Source organism: Hyaena hyaena, unplaced genomic scaffold, assembly GCF_003009895.1.
Source record: "Hyaena hyaena isolate Hyena2069 unplaced genomic scaffold, ASM300989v1 scaffold_1612, whole genome shotgun sequence".
Lineage (NCBI taxonomy): Eukaryota > Metazoa > Chordata > Mammalia > Carnivora > Hyaenidae > Hyaena > Hyaena hyaena.
Genome location: NW_024082248.1, coordinates 20,026 through 37,977, shown reverse-complemented (window position 1 = coordinate 37,977; position 17,952 = coordinate 20,026). Strand labels below are relative to the sequence as shown.

Sequence of the window (17,952 nt, the reverse complement as noted above, 5' to 3'; positions counted from 1 at the left end):
TTTGCCATGAAACAACTAATAAAACTGTTTGATATAAAATACTATGGTCACTCCTCAACTACATCAGTAAAATATTTTAACACTTGGCAGTCTTACTGCTTCAGCTTCTCTTTTGCTGCAGTAGTTGCTTTTGAAATTAAACCTTTCTTCCCGTCCCCAACTTTCTTTTGTTGAGGTCAAAACAGCTGCTTCATGGGGCACCTAAGTGGCTCAGTCGGTTAAGTGTCTGACTTCAGCTCTGGTCATGATCTCACGGTTCGTGGGTTCGAGCCCCGTGTTGGGTTCTATGCTGACAGCTAGCTCAGAGCCTGAAGCCTGTTTTCAGATTATGTGACTCCCTCTCTGACCCTTCCCTGCTCATGCTGTCTCTATCTCTCTCTCAAAAATAAATAAAACATTAAAAAAAAACCTGAAAAAGTATCTAGCAGATACTATCACTCTCTCCTTAGAATACTTAAAATCACTTAGTACCAGAATACTTGATTACTTTATATGATGTATGATTGACTGGTGTCCGTAATGAAGATGCCAGTGTCTTTTTGTATGTTAAGGAAACATATATGTTCTATTACATTATACTATACTTAAAATATATGTGTATAATACAGATTAAATATAAAAAGAGCTCCCAGTATGTTCTTCTTAGATCATCACTCATACCTCCTGGGGTACAGTCACCTCCATTTTGGAAAGCACTATACAATCTTACTGAATTATTATTGTTAATGGGCCTTTCAGATAAGTTTCGTTTCATAGTGTATAATATTCTTACATGAAGCCATCTTAAAAATAAAGCACCTATGGGGCACCTGGGTGGCTCACTGGTTAAGCATCCAACTCTTGATTTCGGCTCAGGTCACAATCTCGATTCCTGAAATGGAACCCCGTGTTGGGCTCTGCACAGTCAGTTCAGGATTCTCTCTCTCTGCCTCTCTCCTGTTCCTGCTCACTCATGCTCTCTGTTTCAAACTAAAAAAAAACAAAGCATTTGGGACAAGACATTCTCATTTTCCTAATAATTAGGAAATGATGTTTGTAGAAGAAAAATAGATAAATTAAAGCAAAGTGAGACCTAAATAAAGTTCATTCTTCACCACAAATTGAAGTTAAAGGCTTTTTTCAGAAACTTAAGTTTGGATTTTGCATTATGCTTTTGGGAATTATTCAAGGTGAATTAAAGGTACCAATTAAACCTTTAATTTAGTTATTCACTAGTTTTGATAGACATAATTTTTCCATGTTCGTAGTGAGCATTTTTTTCCCTGACATTTCTAGTGAGATATAAAACATTTCTATTAGTCTACCCTTTACCTTTCCCCACTCTCTCTCTACTTCTCCGTATCCTAGAAGCAACTGCAACCACAGGTAAATTTTGCCTTTTCCATAACTTTGTATTAGTTGATTGTGCATACACACTTTTATCCCTGAATTCTTGCACTCAGCATGATGTTTTTAGACACATGCATGTTATTGCTTGTATTAGTAATTTGTTTCTTTTTATTGTGGAGTAATATTCAGTTTTATAAACAGTGTACACCAAAGATTGTTTATCTAGTTTCCTATTAACGGGTACCTGGGCGATTTCCAGTTTGGGACTATTGTAAAGAAAACTGCTATGACTATTTTTGTACAGGTCTTTTTGTGGACAGATATTTCATTTCTCTTGGATAAAGGAGTCAAATTGCTAGATCATAGGTAGATGTTATATCCTCTTTTTAAAACTTTGTATTGAGGGGTGCCTGGGTGGCTCAGTCAGTTAAGCATCCAACTTTTGATTTTGGCTCAGTTCATGATCTACTGTTCGTGAGTTCGTGCCCCATGTTAGGTTCTGAGCGACACTGCGGAGCCTGCTTGGGATTCTCTGTCTCTTTCTCTTCTGCCTGTCTCTCTCAAAAATAAACATTTGACAATAAATAAAAAACTTAGTATTGAAGAACAATATACAGGAAAGTACATATATCATAAGTGTACACTTTTACAACTTGAATACTCTTGCATAACAAGTACACAGAAGAAAAAAAGAATATTACCAGTGTGCCAGAAGCCCCCTGCCCCTCATAGATAGCCACTACCTTGACTCCTAACTCTAATTCTGCTCTGAAGTTTTTTGGTTTGCTTGTTTCTTGAAACATTTTTCTTCTACTTTATTGAGGTATAATTTCCATGTAATCTATACAGTAAGGTATACAGTTTGATGTGTTTTCATACACACATGAAACCATCCCTGCAATCAGAGAGTGAACATTTCCATTGTCCCCCAAAGTTTCCTCATACCCCTTTGTAAGTCATATTTCCCTTTACCTCTGTTTCAAGGCAACCTGTCACTATAGATTAGTTTGTATTCTTACAATTTTATGTGCAGAATCACTCAGTGTTCTCTCCCTCTCTTTCTCTCCCTCCCTCCCTCCCTGCCTCTCTCTCTCCCCCCTCTCCCCTTCCCATTCTCTCCTTCCCCCTCTTTCCTCCCTCCTTCCCTCTCTTCTGTCTCTTTCTCTTTCTCTATCTGTGTAATCTGGCTTATTTTCAAGCAGAATAATGATCTTTAGGTTGTTCCATATTGTTGCTTATTTATCCATTCACCTGTTGATAGATATTTGGACTCCTTCCATATCTGGCTTTTACTAATAAAGCTGCTATGACATTTGTGTACAAGTCTCTTTTTATTTGTCTTGATAAGTAAATACCTATGAGAACATGCTGGGTTATATAGGGTAGGTGTATTTTTAATCTTTTAAGAGACTGGCATACTTACCCAACGTTTTATGTATCATTTCATATATTCAGCAGCACTTGGTATTGTCCATCTTTTGCCTTCTAACCACTGTAATACATATGTAGTATCTCATTTTAGTTTTAATTTGCATTTCCCTCATTGCCTGTAATGTTGAGCAACTTTTCAGGTTCATATTAGCCATTTGGGAAGTGACTACAATTCTTGCCTACTTAAAAAGTTGGGTTCTCATTTTTATTGTTTAGTTGTAGTAAGTCTTGTGCTTGCTTTGGCAGCACATATACTAAAAAAAGTTGTAGTAAGTCTTTATATAAGTCCCTCATTAGATATATTTGTGAATATTTTCTCTTAGTCTTTGGATTGCCTGTTTATTTTTTTAATGTGTTTTTCAAAGAGAAATTTTTACATTGGACTTTATCAATGTATTGTTACTTTTATGGTCTAGTGTTTTCTATCCTTATAAATCTTTACTTACACCAAAGTTGCAAAGATATCTCATGTTTTTCCTAAGAGCTTTTATAATTTAAATTTTACATTTCAGTCTGTGACCCATTTTGACATTTTTTTAATGTTTATTTATGAGAGAGAGAGAGAGAGAGAAGCAGCACGAGTAGGGGAGGGTCAGAGAGAGAGGGAGACACAGAATCTGAAACAGGCTCCAGGCTCTGAATTAGCTGTCAGCACAGAGCCCTACGTGGGGCTCGAACCCACGAACTGTGAGATCATGACCTGAGCCAAAGTAGGACGCATAATCGACTGAGCCACCCAGGCGCCCCTGTGACCCATTTTGAATTGAGACTTATTCATGGTGTGTGTGATAAAAAAGTGGAGGCTTCCCCATCCTCAGTATTTATATGTTTGCTCCAGCATCTGTTAAAAAAAAAGCTTTGTACTTGAGTTTGTCAATCATCTCAGTAATGGCACAAAAACAAAATAAAACATTTCCTTTTCAACTTACCTACTTTGACATCCTTGTTGAATATCATTTGACATTGTAAGAATGAACCTATTTCTGGACTGTCCGTTCTGTTACATTGATGTAATTCTCAATTCTTTTGCCATTACTACACTGTCTTGATTATTTAGCCTTATAGTAAGTCTTGAAGGCAAGTAGTTTACCTCAGGTTCTTTTTCCAGATTGTTTTGGCTATTCTAGGTCATTTGCTTTTCCATCTAAATTTTAGAATCAGATATTGGGATATTGGCTATAATTACATAGTGAATACTTAGCTCAGTATGGAGACAATTGACATGTAATTATATTCCATCTTCCAGTTCATTAGTATGGTATATCTGCCCATTTATTTAGATCTTTAATTTCTCTCAACAGTATTGTTGATTTTTCACTTGCCATGGAATGTTATGTGAACACTGCATGCTGTCCTATTTGTGTCATTTCTTACAGCCAAATTGTTAATTTACACATGCTTATTTTATTATATAAGTTAAGACTTGATACAAGATTTTCCATATGAAAACTTATCTAATGCATAGATGAAGGGATCATATATTTTGATGTGACAGTGCTAGAAATAGGGGAGATTAAATATATCTTTAGAAACTTTGAAGTAGAAAGTTACAGCTGTATAGTTAATGACATAATTCTTTTGGCTTATATAGTTGTCAATATTAATATTTAAAGAGATTTATCTTTGTTAACATAGTCCAATATGTTAGATATAGTCCATATTTTTATGTTATATGGACTATGTTAACATAGTTCAATATTTTTAGAATCAGAAGTAAAACAGAATCTTATCAGTTTAATTGGGAAGTAAATTTTTACCAGAGGATTTTGAGTTTGTAGTTTGCCTTCTCTTGTTTTCCTCTTTCATTAATAATATTAATGGAAATATGCAACATTTAAAGATGTATAAAGAAGAAAGTAAAAAAAACAACCCTGTCCTACCACACAGAAATGACTGCAGTTTAAATTTTTCATATATTTTCTCACCTGTGTGTGTGTGTTTTTATAGCCATTATTGTATGCATGATTTAGTTTTGCTTCTTTAATTTAAAGTTTTATCACTGGCATTTCCCATGCATTAAATGCTTTAGGAATAATTTACAGCACCTGCATTGTAATCCAGATGGACATAAAAGACACCCCAGTTTACTTAGGTTTTTTTCTTGTAGGATATTTAATTGCCCTCCCCTTCCCCTCTTTTCCCCATTTTTTCCCTTAATATTTGTCTTTGATGAATATACTTGTTGACAGCTTTTATCCATGTTTTGAATTTCATTTTAAGATAAATTTTTTTTTTTATCACTTTTTGGCCTTTTGGCTAAGATCAAGTGTAGTATCTGTTCGTATCAGTTTAATATCCAATGCATCCTTTGTCCCAGGATAATATAGTAAGTGAATTTTTGAAGCAGGAAGATGGTGGAGCTTGCTCCATCTACTCCACACATTGACCTGGTATTGCAGTACCTCTAAGAATGGTGCACCTCGTCAGGGGAAATACTCAGGTGTCTGAAGTCAGCTTGAGCTGTGGGGACAGTGTATCATCTGGGATTGTGTGCACTGGAATGCTTCTGTTTGTGAGTGCTGGGGCAGGTCTCTGGTGTCTGGACTCCTTGAGAGGGAGGTGTATATATATGCATCATGGTCCTCTTCCATCCTAGGAGCAGCATGAGTAGACGTATGATTATTCCAGTGGTGGAAATGATAATAAATAAATAAAGAAGTAAGTAAATAAATGAGTAAATAAACTTGTATTTAATTTTGAAGCATTTTATTTTTTTAACTTTAAATAATCTACACCAGAGTGGAGCTTGAACTCACCATGCTGAGATCAAAAGCCACACGTTCTTCCAACTGAGCCAGCCACATGCCCTAAAACATTTATAATCAGAGTATAAAACATCTACATCTACATACTCATCAACAGTAGTAATCAGTTGTTTTTGTTTTCTTCAAATAACTTATTTGAAGAGATAACAATGGATACAATAGAAATCATCCCCCAGGGAATAATTTGTGTTGTTCTGCTTCATGTTTTAGTGCGCTTAATATACATGTATCCATAAACTTTTATTTATTGCTGTTTGTGGTTTTGATTTTTTTCAGAAACTTTCAGTTTTTACTCAGCCAGGTGGTTTTACAATATTTAGGCTGATCTTCTAAATCTGGTTCATATTTTTATCAGAATAAGCCAGTTTTTTCATTCACCTTTTGAATGCTGTGGTTTTTTGTACATTTTTCCTGACATTTGTCTTTTAAGTACTTGAACACTTAGAGGTAGTATTGTAGGATCTTTAGCTATGTAATCTCCAAATGGCTCTCTGAAGTGATGAGGAATATATGTCACTACCAAAAATGTTCCTCTTCTTTCACATCTTCCCCAACTTCTGGTTTTATCAGACTTACTGTTTCAGCCAACTTGATGGATAGAAAATGGGCATTCTTTTCCTTTAGTATGTTTCTAGAAATACAGTTATTAGGATAGTGAGTATGAAGTTCTGCAGTATATTCAATGAGATTTTTCATCCACGGAAGTTGTATTCGTTCAAAGGTCTGTTAAAGAAATGTTTTCTGATCACAGACCAAAGCTTTTAAAGAGCTTTGAATAACAGCATTGTTGCTTATATTTATTTACATTGGTATAAAAGTGTTTTCTCTAAAGGTACATTAGCTGTCCTAGCTATAATCCTGTTTCATCCTGGAGAATTGACTAAAATACACTCATTCCTATGTTATGACATCTGTGTAGATAATTTAGATGATGATTTGGCTAAAAGACCCCATGACTGATTTTACTTCCAGTACGTTTTTTGGGGGGATGTACTTAATATTTTATAATCATGTATAGTTGAGTAAAAATATAATTATCAGCTATTTGATCAGAATGCTTATAACAAAAGAGTAGAGATTATTTATCGTGGAAATGCTGATGTATCCTCCTTGCAAAATTTGTCTTTAAACTCCCCCACTATGTGTTTGTGTGTATATAAAAGAAAAGCATTTCAAATTTAAAATATTGTAGCATGTAGGTGCATTCATTTTCAAAGTAAAAAGTATAAGCCGTATAAAAGTTCTCTTCTGTTGTTGGAGATTTTAATAAAGTTGCCTGAGGAGAGGGACCCTATTTAACTCTATAAAAAGCTGTATTCCCTGTAACATATCAGCACAGTGCTCAACTTCATAGTAGTATTTCATTAAGCATTTGTTGAATGAAAAGTATTATTTCTTGTTAAAGAGTACTAATCGTAAGTGAAAAATTAGTATGTTTTTAGTACAAATAAGCAGAGTTAATTCTGTTTGAACCTAGAATTGTCAATATTCTCAAATAGTAATTTAAACTTTGTTCTTCTTGTCTTCTGAGAGAGAAGGATGCAGGTAACAGTTGTCCTAAATTGGTATGTTTTATTTTAGAGAAACCAAACCCTTTTTTTTTTTTTTTAACCAAAAAGGAAAGCTAACTTTTTAACCTATGAATTCACTTGGAATGCCTCCTTTGTTTTGTTTCTTAAATTCCACGTACAAGTGAGATCATACGGTATTTGACACTCTCTGATTTATTTCACTTAGCATTGTACTCTCTAGCTCTATCCACGTTGCCATTTATCCAAATGGCGATATTTTGTTCTTTTTTTATGGCTGAATAATATTCCATTGTATGTTTATACCATATCTTCCTTATCCATTCATCAGTCAGTAGACATTTAGATTGCTTCCATAGCTTGGCTATTGTAAATGACACTCTAATAAATACAGGATGCATGTATGCAATGTTTTTGTATTTTAGGGGTAAATATCCAATTGCTGGATTGTAGTGTAGTTCTATTTTTAATTTTTTGAGGAACCTGCATACTGTTTTCCACAGTGGCTGCTCCAGTTTGCATTCCCACTAACAGTGCAGGAGGCTTCCTTTATCTCCAAGTCCTCGCCAAACACTTGTTTCTTGTGTTTTTGATTTTAGCCATTCTGACAGGTTTGAGGTGATATCTGGCCGTCTGGATGTCATCTTTGGAGAAATGTCTGTTATGTCTTCTGCCCATTTTTTAATTGGATTATTTGTTGTTTTTGTGTTAAGTTGTATCAGTACCTTATACATTTTGGATAGTAGCCCTTTATCAGTTGTGTCATTTGCAGATATCTTCTCCCATTCATAGGTTGCCTTTTAGTTTGGCTGATTGTTTCTGTCACTGTGCAGAAACTTCACATTTTGAGGTAGTCCCAATGGTTTATTTATTGCTTTTATTTCCCTTGCCTCAGGAGACTTGTCTAGAAAGATGTTGCTGTGTGCTCTGTTTTCAATTTTCAGGTCTCACATTTAAGTCTTTAATTCATTTTAAGTTTTGTGCATTAAGTTAAGTGCATGGTGTAAGAAAGTGGTCCAGTTTCACTCTTTTGCATGTAGTTGTCCAGTTTTCCTAACACCATTTGTTGAAGAGATGTTCTTTTTCCTCATTGGATATTCTTTCCTGCTTTGTCGAAGGTTGATTGACCATAAAGTTATGGGTTTATTTCTGGGTTTTCTGTTCTACTCCATTGATCTGTATGTCTGTTTTTATGTCAGTACTATTTTAATTGTTTCTGCATTGTAATATAACTTGAAGTCTGGAATTGTGATAACCTTGGTTTTGTTTCTCTTTTTCAGGATTGCTTTGGCTGTTTGGGGTCTTTTGTGATTCCATACAAATTTTAGGATTGTTCTAGTTTTGTGAAAAATGCTCTTGGTATTTGACAGAGGTTGAATTAAGTCCGTAGATTGCTTTGGGTCTTGTTCTCACAACGACACTTGTTCTCAAAACCTAGGAGCATGTAATGTCTTTCCATTTCTTAGTGTTGTCTTTATTTCTGTCATTTGCTTTATAATTTTCAGATTTCAGGTCTTCTTTGGTTAAGTTCATTTGTAGATATTTTATCATTTTTGGTGCAACTGTGAATGAGATTATTTTCTTAATTTTTCTGCTGCTTCATTATTAGTGTATAGAAGTGCAACAGATTTCTGTATGTTGATTTTGTATCTTACAACTTACTGAATTCACATATAAGTTCTAGTAGTTTTTTGGTGGAGTCATCAGACTTTTCTATATATATTTTATCACATCATCTGTAAATACTAAGTTTTACTTCTTCCTTACCAGTTTGGACGCCTTTTATTTCTTTATGTTGGGTTTTCCTTTTATGTTGTTTAATTGCTACCACTATGACTTCCAGTTCTATGTTGAATAAAAGTGGTGAGATTATACATCTTTGTCTTATTTCTGACTTAAGGAGAAAAGCTCTCAGTTTTTCACCATTGAGTATGATGTTGGCTATGGGTTTTTCATATAAGCCTTTATTATGTTTAGGTATGTTCCTTCTAGACTTACTTCGCAGGGTGTTGTTTTATTTATTTTTTTAATCATGAATGGCTGTTGTACTTTCTCAAATGCTTTTCCTGCATCTGTTGAAATGATCATATGGTTTTTATCCTTTCTTTTGTTGATGTGATATATCACACTATTTTGTGAATAGTGAACCATCCTTGCATCCTGGGAATAAGTCCCACTTGATCATGGCAAATAATTTTTTTTAATGTGTTGTTGGATTTGATTTGCTAATATTTTGTTGAGGATTTTTGCATCTATATTCATGAGAGTTACTGGCCTGTAGTTCTCTTTTTTTGTGATGTCTTTATCTTCTTTTGGTATCAGGGTGATACTGCCTTCATAGAATGAATTTGGGGGGCGCCTGGGTGGCTTAGTCGGTTAAGCGTCTGACTTTCACTTAGGTCATGATCTCGCGGTTCGTGGGTTCGAGCCCCACGTCAGGCTCTGTGCTGACTGCCAGCTCAGAGCCTGGAGCCACTTTCAGTCTGTGACTCCCTTTCTCTCTGACCCTCCCCTGCTCACTCTCTCTCTCTCTCTCTCCTAGAAATGAATAAAACATTTAAAAAAAAAATGAATTTGGAAGCTTTCCTTCCTCTTCTATTTTTTTTTTTGAATGGTTTGAGTAGAATAGGTGTTAATTCTTCATTAAATGTTTGGTAGAATTGGCCTGTGAAGGTGTCTGGTCCTAGTCTTATGTTTGCTGGGAGTTTTTGGATTACTGAATGAATTTCATTGCTGGTAATTGGTCTGTTGAAATTTTCTATTTCTTCGTGCTTTCATTTTAGTAGGTTAAATATTTCTAGGAATTTATCCATTTCTTCTAAGTTGTCCAGTTTATTGACATATAGATTTTCATAATATTCTCTTACAATTGTTTGCCTTTCTGTGGTATTTCTCCTCTTAGTGATTTTGTTTATTTGAATCCTCTCATTAACTTTCTCTCTTTCTTCTTCTTCTTCTTCTTCTTCTTCTTCTTCTTCTTCTTCTTCTTTTTTTTTTTTTTTGATGAGTCTAGCTAGAGGTTTATCAATTTTGTTGATCTTTTCAAAGAACCAGCTCCTGGTTTCATTGATACATTCTATTTCTTTAGTTTATTATTTATTTCTGCTCTGATCTTTATTATTTCCTTCCTTTTTCTGGTTTGGGGTTTTGTTTCTTCTTTTTCTAGCTCCTTTAGGTGTAGAGTTGTTTGAGATTTTTCTTACTTCTTGAGGTAGGCTTGTATTGCTATCAACTTTCCCCATAGAACCACTTTGTTGCGTCCCAAAGAGTTTGGACCATTGTGTTTTCATGTAATTTGTGTTTCTTTGATTTTTTGGTTGACCCATTCATTGTTTAGTAAAATGTTATTTAATCCCTATGTATTTGTGCTCTTTTCAGATTTTTCTTGTGGTTGATTTCTGGTGTCATAGTGTGTGGTCAGAAAAGATGCATGGTATGATTGCAGCTTTTAAAAATTTGTTGAGACTTGTTTTCTGGCCTAGTATGTGATCTGTTCTAGAGAATGTTCTATGTGTACTTGAAACAAATGTGTATTCTGCTGTTTTAGAATGGAATGTTCTGAATATATCTGTTAAATCTATCTGGTTCACTGTTTCCTTGGTGATTTTCTATTTGGATGATCTGTCCATTAATGTAAGTGGGGTTTTTAAACTCCCCTACTATTATTTCCTTACTGTTATTTTGTTATTTGCTGTTTTATGTATTTGTGTGATTCTGTGTTGGGTGCATAAGTATTTACAGTTGTATACTGTTGGTGGATTGTCTCCTTCATTTTTATATAGTGTCCTTTTTTGTTTCTTGTTACAGGCTTTGTTTTAAAGTCTGTTTTGTCTGATATAAGCATTGCTACCCTGGCTTTCTTTTGACATCTGTTTGCCTGATAAATTTTTCCCCATCCTCTCACTTTCAAAGAACTTTATTTAAAAATTTATTTAATATTTTATTTATTTTTTTGAGAGAGAGAGAAACAATGTGAGCAGGGGAGGGTCAGAGAGAGAGGAAGATACAGAATCTGAAGCAGGCTCCAGGCTCTGAGCTAGCTGTCAGCACAGAGCCCGATGTGGGGCTCGAACCCACAAACTGTGAGATCATGATCTGAGCCAAAGTCGGACGCTTAACCAACCAAGCCACCCAGGCTCCCCAATCCTCTCACTTTCAAGATGCATGTGTCTTTCGGTCTAAAATGAGTCTCTTGAGGCAGCATATTAATGGGTCTTGTTTTTCCTCTACTCTATCACCCTATGTCTTTTGATTGGAGCATTCAGTCCATTCACATTCAAGATAATTATTTATAGATATGTATTTATTGCCATTTTGTTACTTGTTTTGTGGTTGTTTCTCTAGATTTTCTCTGATCCTTCTCTTGCTCTGTTTCATGGTATGCTGGCTTTCTTTAGTGATATACTTTCTCTTTATTCTTTGCATATCTTTTACTTGCTTTTAATTTGTGGTTATCATTAGGTTTGCATATAACATCTTATGGATATAGCAGTCCATATAAAGTTGATGGTCACTTGAGTTTGAACCCGCTCTTTAGTCTTCTCCCCCTCATGTTTTAGGTATATGGTGTCATCCTTTTTTGTGAATCCCTTGACTGATTTTTACAGAAATACTTATTTTTACTGCTTTTGTGATTTTTGTTTTCATACTTTCACTTATGGTCTTGCCTTTACATTCAAAGAGTCCCTTTTAATATTTCTTGTAGGGTGGTTTAGTGGTTGTGAACTCCTTTAGTTTTTGTTTGTGTGAAAAACTCTATTTCTCCCATTCTGAATGATAGTCTTGCTGGATAGAGTATTCTTGGCTGCAGCTTTTTTCCCTTTCAGCACTTTGAATATATTATGCTGTTCCCTTATGACTTGCAAAGTTTCTGATGAAAAATCTGCTGATAGCCTTATGGGATTTCCGTTTTATGTAATTGTCTGCTTTTCTCTTGCTGCTTTTTTAAAAAAGTTTTCTTATTTATTTGTTTACTTATTTACTGAATTATTTATTTAATCTCTACAGCCAATGTGATGCCAAACTCATAACCCTGAAATTGAGTCACATGCTCTTCTGACTGAGCCAGCTAGGTGCCCCTCTCTTGCTGCTTTAAAGTTTTTTATCACTACTTTTTGCCATTTTAATTACTATTTGTTTCAGTGTGACTCTCCTTGGGTTGAATTTATGGGGGGGTTCTTATGCCTCTTAGATCTGAATATCTGTTTCCTTCCCCAGATTAGGGAAGTTTTCAGCCATTACTTTTTTTTTTTTTTTAATAAGTTTTCTACCGTCTTTTGTCTTTACTTCTTGTAAGATCCCTATGTGAATGTTATTACACTTGGAGTCACTGAGTTCCTTAAGGCTATTTAGAGTGAAGTCAGTAATTAAAAATAAAACTTCAAGGTGCCAGCATGGCTTAGTCAGTTAAGTGATTCTTGATTTTGGCTCAGGTCGTGATCTTACGGTTGTGGGATTGAGCACTGTGTTGGGCTCCACGCTGGACATGGAGCCTGCTTGGGATTTTTCTCTATCCTTCTATCTCTGCCCCTCCTCCACTCATGCAAGCGCGCTCTCGCTCTCTCTCTCTCTCTCTCTCTCTCTCTCTCAAAATAAGTAAATAAATTTAAAAAATAGAACTTCAGACCAAAAGGGGTTGGGAAGAGTTATGTGAGACTTTTGGGTTTACTAGTTCATCTTTTCTTTTGCATATTGAGAAAATTAGACCTAAGGATTTAAATGATTTAGCCTGAAGTTGTAGTTAGTTAGTGGCAGAATAAGAATTTCCAGTCTCTCCTGAGTCCTTGTTTAGTCCTAGATGACTTAGGCTGAGAATATCTTGCAGACTTTCTTTAAATAGACCCTTTCGGTAGTATAAGATAATGAAGGTTCTGTCCTTACTAATTCAGACTTAGGTCATAAAAATGAAAGATTTACTTACTTGAGTATTCTTGTTAATGAGAATTAGTGTTAACATTTTAGAGGATGTTTTAGCATTTGCTGTTTAAACACCATTGCAAACTCTTTCTGAAAATTTCAGTAACTATTTGCCCTATCTTTTCACACAGAGCAATTCTTGACCATTAAATATTATTCATTTCCATTTGTGTCTGGTTAATGTTAGGAATAATGAGCCATCTCTTTTTGGATTTGTGACTTCTGCCAGAGTAAAATACTGATATGCAAAGGTGGAGGAAGAACTACTGTATGTGAGATTTACTAGTAAAGTGATTTCTCCCCAATTTGAGTTTCCATTTAGAGTTCTGGCTAATTCTAAAAATCTATTTTAGTGATTGTGTGAAATTTAGGAATTGAGAGTAGCTTCTTTCAGGGTTAAGGAAAGAAAAATATTGATGGGACAGAATGAGAAGAGAGAATCTAAAGAAATGAAGATATAGGGGCACCCTGATGTCTCAGTTGGCTGACTGTCCAACTTTGATTTCAGCTCAGGTCATGCTCCCAGGGTTGTGGGATCGAATCCCACAATGGGGTCCATGGTGATCATGGAACCTGCTTGGGATTTTCCCTCTGCCTCTCTCTCCCACTTGTGTGTGTGTTCTCTCTCTTCTCTCTCTCTAAAAAAGAAAGAAAGAAATGGAGATATAAAGCAGGTTGCAGAATAGGAGTAGAAAATTTTGGAATGAAACCTTAGAAAAGAGAGATGAAGTTGAGAAGAGATACAGTGTGATAAATGTATTGACAAATTTCTTTAAATTTTGAATTTGATTCTATTCTTTGTTTATAAAATTAATTTCAATTATGTTTCTGTCATGTACAGGCACCCTTACTATTACTCACTTATTACTTTTTAGAGTCATTCTTGAAAATTTTTTATTTATTTATTTTGAGAGAGAGAGAGAGAGAGAGAGAGAGAATCTCCAGCACTGATAGTGCAGAGCCTGACATGGGGCTTGATCTCACAAACCCATGAGATCATGATCTGAGCCAAAGTCAAGAGTTGGACCCTTAAACGACTGAGCTACCCAGGTGCCCCAGGAGAGTCATCTTATATTAATGTAGCTATTGAATGAGATCATATCCTAGAAACAACCTTATAGAATTATTATAAAAATATTTTGTGAAAACTAAAGTGCATTGTAGAATTTTCTTTGATTTTTTTTTTTTTAAACCATTCCTCTGTTGATAGGGAAATTAATTTTAAATTAAGTGTTTGCTCAGTTGGTTAAGTGTCCGACTCTTGATTTCCACTCTGGTCATGACCTCATGATTTGTGAGATCAAGCCCTGTCTCAGGCTGTGTGCTGACAGTGCAGAACCTGCTTGGGATTCTCTCTCTGCTTCTCTCTCTGTCCCTCCCCTGCTCTCACTTGCATGTACTCTGTCATTCAAAATAAATAAAAAATAAATATGTTGGTTCCTTGGAATTAGTATTTATTGAGAATTGGATAAATTAGTCACTTTTTTCTTTTTTAAAGAAGTTTACCTTTTGAGTTTTGAGTTCTTTAAAATTAGATGTCATCTTCTGTTTGGAGTCAGGTTAGAAATACTTAACAGAATAGAGTTGAAATTCAGATGAAGAAATAATATATTTCTTTGGTAATTGTTCTGGGGTGACAAATGAAAACCATATGGTCTCTCTCCTGAAGTCTGCAACCTAGTTGGGTGTGGAGCATGATAAGGCAAGTACACAAGTAATATAAAGCTGATTTGCTGTAAATGCCATAGAGAGGTACAAAGTTCATGGACTTCTTAGAGGAAGTAACATCTAACTCCTTTTTAGCACAGTGCTTAAGCTTCTTTTTTTTTTTTTTAGTTTTAAAAATTGAGATATACGCATATATAACAGTAACTTTTTTAAAGTGTAAAATTCAGTGGGTTTTAATGTTTTTACGAGGTTAAACAACTTCACTATCAAATTCTAGAATAAATTTTTTTTTTTTTTAAGTTTATTTTCATTTCGAGAGAGAGAGAGTGGGGCACCTGGGTGGCTCAGTCGGTTAAGCGTCCGACTTGGCTCAGGTCATGATCTCACAGTTCGTGGGTTACAGCCCCGCGTCAGGCTCTGTGCTGACAGCCAGCTTGGGGCCTGGAGCCTGTCAGATTCTGTATCTCTCTCTCTCTCTGACCCTCCCCTGCTCACACTCTTTTGCGCGCGCTCTCTGTCTCTCTCTCTGTCTCTCTCTCATGAATAAAACATTAAAAAAATTTTAAAGAAAGAGAGAGGGAGGGAAGGAGAGAATCCCAAGCAGGCTCCATACTGTCAGTGCAGAGCCTGATGTGGGACTCGATATCACAAACCATGAGATGTGACCAGAGCCAGCTGCTTAACTGACTGAACCACCTAGGTGCCCTTAGAATAAACTTTTTAAAACTTTGAATGTTTTTAGCCAGGGTTGTGCCTGCTAGTTCTCAGGACCTCCCACTCCCTATTGTTTTATATCTGGTTGCTGCTGGCATTTATATTGGTTACCTAATTCATGAAGGCATTTAAATTTGTTACTAGGTTTGAGAGAGCTGTTTTTCCTAGCTTCATTAACCCAGAAACAAGTGCCAGAATTTCCCTAGGATTGCCAGTGTGCGGAATACTAGTTCTTGTCTTGCAGAGCATCCTTTTCCCCACCTGTATTCCTTTGCCCATTTTACCCTCTAATTCCAAGAATGGTCCCCGCCTCTGCTGCAGCCTTTTGTGAGAAATGACTTATCATTGACCTTGAGAGGGCTTCCTTAGAATAAAATCCAAACTTCTGTTTCTTGATTTACAAATCCTTGAAGGATCTAGTCCTCTCTTCCTCTTAGACTATTCTTTCTTTCTGTTCCCTGACACACCAAACTTGTACCTGAAAATGCTTTTCTCGCTGATTTGTGCATGTCTGATACTTTCTTGTCATTCATATCTTAGTTTAAATATCACTACTTAGGCCTTCTCTGTGTATCCAGTTTAGAGAAGCTACTCCCATCACTTTATCAAGTTACGTACACACAACTCCCATCAAGTTACAACATTCAATTGTAACTTAATTATCACCGTACTTTTCATGGGTCTTATTTTTTTGTTTTTGTTGTTTAATATTTCTCTACGTTATCTAGAATCTAAGTTAATTCTTTTTACATACATACAACTCCCATCAAGTTACATACAATTGTAACTTAATTATCACTGTACTTTTCATGGGTCTTATTTTTTTTGTTGTTGTTTAATATTTCTCTACGTTATCTAGAATCTAAGTTAATTCTTTTTTTTTTCTTTTGTTGGTATAAAATAATTTTATTTTTTTAAGACTTTAATTTTTCCCAAAATATAAAAGGGCCATTTTGGTGAAAATTTCACCAGCATTTTGCTGTCCATAGGTTTAAAATTAATGAAAATGTTAACATTTTTTTAATAAGACTTTTTTAGAGCAGTTTTAGAATTACAGCAAGATTGAAAGGGAGGTACAGAGATTTCCCATATACTCCCACCCACACATGCATATGACACTTAACTGACTGAGTCACCTAAGTGCCCCAATGTAGGCTCACTCTTTAAAAAAAAAAAAAAAAAGTACCACACTGATAAGTGTTGTTGATACGGGGGAGGCTATGCATAAGTTAATTCTTTTTAAAAAATTTTTAATGTTTTATTTCTGAGAGAGGCAGAGAGAGAGAGAGGCAGGCAGAGAGGCAGAGTGAGCAGGGGAGGGTCAATGAGAGAGAGAGATACAGAATTGGAAGCAGGCTCCAGGCTCTGAGCTGGCTGTCAGCACAGAGCCAGACGCGGGGCTCAAACCCATGAACTGTGAGATCATGACCTGAGCTGAAGTCGGACGCTTAACCCACTGAGCCACCCAGGCACCCTTCTAAGTTCATTTTTAACAAATCCCTTGTCACATTTATATAACCTGAGCTTCTAGAACACTGGCACACAGTGTGCACTTTATATATATGTTGAATAAATGTTGAGTGAAAATGCTTGCTTTGAGGGCTCCTGCTCTGGTTCATCTTTCTGTGTGATTCTGTTTTTGTCTTTTAGAAATTTGCCAGACTGTTTGATCTTTGGATGCCTTTGCCATCTCTAGCTTTCATTGCCTTTGAGTTTATTCCTTTTTGCAGTCATGTACTGTCACTTCAGTGGGATTTTAGGGAGAGAAAGAAATGTATTTTCTCGCTCTCTTTTTTTTTTGTTTTTTTAAAGATTGAGAACTTGCAGTCAGGTTGAAAACATGAATACAGGCCACGTTAGGAAAGCATGCTTGTTTTTTGAGAATACTAAGTATGAAAGGTGGACAAAATAAGGTTGAAAATTTAGGTTGAGCCTGTGTCGGAGAGGGTGTGAAACCATTTGGTGAAAAGTTTTACTTCATAATGTCATGGGGAACCCTTAGGGTGTTTGAGCAGAATCATGGCATGAAAGAAGTTTTTAAGGAAGATTAGTCTGATGTTGATGGATTAAAAAAGAGAAGTCAATTAGGGAGTTGCTGGAATAATCTGAGGACAGCATAGTATGGATCTGAACCAAGATAGTAGTCATCAAAATAGGAAAGGGCAAAGGCTGACAATAGTTGAGCCTCTTGGTGCTGACACTCATGAGTTGCTCTGTGATAATTACAGTTTAGTGATGTGACTTTTATTTAGATGGATTGGTTGACTGTATGAGAGACTGTGTTGAATGTATGTTCTATCAGCAATGTGTTGTAAATGTCTCTCCTAGGAGTTTTACATTTATGAGGTAGATGAAACGAAGCAGACATCTCAGCTTTGTTAATAGGGATATTTGGTCAGCTCTGGTGATTACTATCTATGTTGATGAATAATACAAGATACAGGTGTTTCACTCCCTTTGTTCTCACATTTAGTAAGAATTCTTAACATCAAAGCAACTAAAAAAAATCTTGAAGTCTGTATTTAGCTTATTCTTTATAATTTGATGAAATACAGTTTACCCTTGATCACTGTGGGGCCTAGGGGTGCTGACCCCCATGC

The 17,952-nt window shown here is 35.6% G+C and overlaps 1 protein-coding gene and 1 non-coding gene across 2 annotated transcripts in view; both read left to right on the top strand.

The window, feature by feature from the left end:
• The window catches only part of LOC120226155, a 147,455-nt gene that overhangs the window by 112,496 nt on the left and 17,007 nt on the right, over positions 1-17,952 (top strand). The gene's annotated exons all lie outside the window — the stretch shown is intronic.
• Positions 4,997-5,184, top strand: LOC120226158. Its single transcript, XR_005526950.1, has one exon. It is a non-coding gene; the product is annotated as a U2 spliceosomal RNA (small nuclear RNA).